The sequence below is a fragment of the Calidris pugnax genome, unplaced genomic scaffold (assembly GCF_001431845.1).
Source record: "Calidris pugnax isolate Ruff unplaced genomic scaffold, ASM143184v1 scaffold335, whole genome shotgun sequence".
Classification (NCBI taxonomy): Eukaryota; Metazoa; Chordata; class Aves; order Charadriiformes; family Scolopacidae; genus Calidris; species Calidris pugnax.
The window spans coordinates 573,870-578,007 of record NW_015091148.1 but is presented as its reverse complement, the minus strand read 5'-3'; the positions used below and the strand labels follow the sequence as shown (position 1 = coordinate 578,007).

General features: G+C 49.6%; 1 protein-coding gene across 1 annotated transcript in view; it reads right to left on the bottom strand.

Moving 5' to 3' along the window:
* PHOSPHO1 (phosphatase, orphan 1) overlaps positions 1–2,840 on the bottom strand; it is an 11,888-nt gene extending 9,048 nt beyond the window's left edge. Inside the window, exon 1 of the mRNA XM_014959031.1 lies at positions 2,733–2,840. The gene's annotated coding sequence lies outside the window, so the exon portion shown is untranslated. The remainder of the gene's footprint in view (positions 1–2,732) is intronic.
* Between the last annotated feature and the right edge of the window lie 1,298 nt (positions 2,841–4,138).

Genomic DNA, 4,138 nt, shown 5'->3' with positions numbered 1-4,138 from the left:
TTTTTTCACAAAAAAAAAAAACCAAACAGATTGCAACCCCAAGCCCCCAATGGCCACGTAGCCCCCTGTCCATCCTGGCCCCCGCCTTTGCTTTCTTTCCATCCACACCAAGGAAGGTGGGTTGAGGTTCAGTAGCCCCCACCAGAGCTCCTCAAGCTGGCACCGATGGTCCGAAATAGGTATTTTGGGGAAGATGGGAGTAAAACCCAAGCCCTCCTTCGCCCACAAGGGGAGTGGAGCGAATCCCTGCGGCACCTGGGGGAGGAAATGTCACTTAGAGCTCCTCACCTCGCACCGTCCCACCACGGTGCTCTCCAACAAACAGCATTTCTTCTACAGCAGTGAAGTTTTGGTGGCGGAGTAATATTTATAGGGCCAATTTTAGGGAAAAGCCTCCAGAACCAACAAGCAGGAAGACAGCGAACTCCATTCATTATTTCACCACACAGGGTGACCCCCCCCACACATCTCCTGCTGTGAGTCGCCCTGTCTCCTGACACAAAGTGCCTGCTCTGCTCAGTGTGGGCCACCACCAGCCCAGGCTGAGGGGTCCCCGAGTTCCTCCTGTCAGTTTTGTATTCAGTGGAAGAACAGAGGACTCACCCGAGTCGTCACCAGCCTCAGGAGTCCAAGTACTTGCTATGTTCTGTGGGTATGTCTGTGTTTCATGCAGAAATCAGTAAACAGGGCTTTTTATCAGGTGGGATAAGCTTCTGCTGAGGTGGCACAAGTGAAGAAGATAATTCCAACTATCTCCATGCACTCCAGGTCAGCGGCATCGGCTGCTCCCCCCCCACCAGGACGCGGGTGAGCGGAGCGAGATGACGCTCTCAATCACCACAGCCCCTTCATAAGCACCTCACACTCATCCAGCTGGAAATCCCACTCTTTCCCAGGGAAACGAGTTCCATCTCACAGAATCACAAGATCCCATGGGGTTGGAAGGGACCTCTGGAGACCATCCAGTCCAACCCCCTGCCAGAGCAGGGCCACCCAGAGCAGGTCCCACAGGAACGTGTCCAAGCGGGTTTGAATGTCTCCAGAGAAGGAGACTCCACCACCTCCCTGGGCAGCCTCTGCCAGGGCTCTGCCACCCTCAGAGTGAAGAAGTTCCTCCTCATGTTTAGGTGGAACTTCTTACATTGAGGTTTGTGCCCGTTACCTCTTGTCCTGTCACTGGGCACCACTGAAAAGAGTCCGGATCCATCCTCCTTCAAGCCACCCTTTAGATCCTTGTCAGCATTGATAAGGTCTCCCCTCAGCCTTCTCTTCTCCAGGGTGAAGAGCCCCAGCTCTCTCAGCCTTTCCTCACCAGGGAGATGCTCCAATCCCTCCATCATCTCTGTTGCCCTACGCTGGACTCTCTCCAGCAGTTCCCTGTCTCTCTGGAACTGGGGAGCCCAGCACTGGAGGCAGGATTCCAGTTGTGGCCTCCCCAGCGCAGAGCAGAGGGGGAGAATGACCTCCCTCCACCTCCTGGCCACACTCTTCCCTCCGCAGCCCAGGATCCCATTGGCCTCAAGGGCCCATTGCTGGCTCATGGAGAGTTCCCTGTCCACCAGGACCCCCAGATCCTTCTCCTCAGCACTGCTTTCTCCACTGCCATCTCCTGGCTGATCCTCCACAAACCCCTTCTCCTCCCGCAGATCCGTCTCCTCCTCAGCCAAAAGGAGCCAAGATTAAATCGCAGCCTCCGGGGAACGGCTTCTCCGTGGGGTGGGAAAAGCCAAGAGCTACAACAGCAACATAATGCATCGCCAAGTTACATCAGCTGAAATTAATTTAAACCACTGAAGTTATGGTCTGTGACAATCTAACATTATTCCTGTATTATTTTTTTTTTTAAAACAGGAGGCAGAGCGGATGGATTACTGTAATCGATGAAAATACATGCCTAAAATGAGTAAATTAAAACCTAAAAGGCACTGTATAATAAAATCCAGTTGTCTTCTGGCAGTATCAAAAAAACGTACATTTTCACAGAACACAAGAACATTTCAGGCCGAGCATGAATTTTCCTATGAATGAAACCCCCTCAAAATGACTAAATACATGGTTTCTAAAAGAAAGGGGCACAAGCCCTAACTCTGGGTATATTCTGACACGCTCCCTGGTTTCCCTGGCGACGGATGATGTTCCAGCACAAACCTGCCTCCCGAAGGGGCAGTTGGATAAGGTGCTTCCCCCGTGCCCTCCTTTCCCAAGGTTTCTCCTCCCGCCCCCCGGGATCTGGCTCAGCCCCCTCGGGCATCAAATCCAACCCCTCTCTCCACACACTGGCATCAAATCCAACCCCTCTCTCCACACACACACATTTTCTTTCAGCACCGTTGGGTAACAGGGAGGTGCAGGATTCGTAACCAGCTGAAATCACCGGCTTTACATAAGAATCCAATCTCTGTTACCAAACCAGAGCCCAAACAGGACCCGGGCGTTAATTTGAAGCGCCGTAAGACCTTTGGACTATTCAACGATAGGGAAGGCTCAAGGGAAAGCTGATCCCTTCATGCCTGAGCAGGAATCACTTTTCAGTCTGAACTAATTTTACGTATCCTTCTTCGCAGACATCCCCAGCAGAAAGGCCGGCTCCCTCCTGTTCCTGCTCCGCCGACGCCATCACAAACACATCCCGAGATGAGTAACATTTCCCAATTGCTAATTTTTTTGGCATTCTCGGCTTTTGGCCTGTACATAGTAGCTTCAATATAACCACAGAGGGGACCAGGTCTTACCTCCTTTATTCTAACACGTGCTACCCTCTCTGAAGTCCTTCAGACAGCGGAAATTATGTAGGAAAATCTAAAAAGAGCCGAAAAGGGAAAGGGTGATGCTGTGGTTGGGGCAGGAGTCACCCCGAGCTCTGACAGAGCCAGGCAGGACTCAGTTCCACTTTCCTTGCACACCAGGGACTGTTTGCTCCTCTGACTCCAGCACACTAAACTGTATCACACTGGGTGCTCGTGCGCACACACAAGTAACCACCGCTGGAAACCCTTTAAATAGCAAGTTCTCTTTTACAACAGTTCTTTTTCTAATAAACTTCCTGGTTTTAATCAAAGCTTATTGAGCAAGTTGTCTTCCTGGTAAAGGTATGAAGCAATTCTCGCAGGGTGCAGGAGGGAAGCTGAGGGTTTTAATCACAGAGATGAAAGCGCAGCAATATTTTATAGGGAAAGCCCACAAACACTTCAATTCACTGTCCCTGCATCGAGTTACTCTGGGAAGAAGGAAGGCTGAATTCCGGTTTGAAAAGCAAAACTGGGAACTCTTTTGTTATAAAGCCTGTGTCTCAGGCTTTCATTTTGCAAGCTCTCAGACGTGCAGAAGCGTTTTGCAGCTCCCAATTCACAGACACGAACACAACATCTCACATTTTACCTCCTGTGTCCCCTGGGACGGCAGCGCACGGCGGGGCGAGGGACAGAGCGAGGTTCCTCTATCAGTTGCCCCTTGATCATTATTCTCAGACCACGGGTGAAACAGAGCTGAGGCAACGAGATTGCAAAAGTAAAACCGTAAACAGAAACAGCACTTAGCCATAACATGCTCACTTTTGTTCAGGTCAAATAAGAAAAAAAAAAAAAGAAGTCAGATATAAGCAGTAATTATAGAGCCTCGCTATTTTTTCTTTTTTCAGTTCAACGTTACTGGTGGTGTGGGGCTGTCACCAGTTTGGCTACTTGTGGTCTATCCTGCAGCTTTCTCCTGACTTCACTTTGTTAATTCCTTTTACTTCTTGCTACTGTCAGCTCTCATTAGAAATGTAAACGCATTAACCCCACCGGGGGTTCAGAAGAAAGGAGAAAGTGGGAAAGTTTTCGCTCCCAACATGCCCCTCCTTCCCCCTTCTTTTCATGTTAAGCAACTTCTCACGTAGGGAAAAATCACTACTCTGCATTTCTGAGAAACGCTGCGTGACAACTTTCGAATGGAGCAACAACTCGTTTTCATAACCTTCCCCTGCTACTCATGAAATTCTACTAATTAATGATTGCTGCATTAAAAAAACACATCTAAGCAAACCCAAACAAAAAAACCTCCCAGACCATACACACAACAAATCTCCAAAATTTTTCCACGCCTGATTTTGGTAATGCAGGTTGAGGAATGAAAGGTGCAACGTCACCAACCCCCTCCA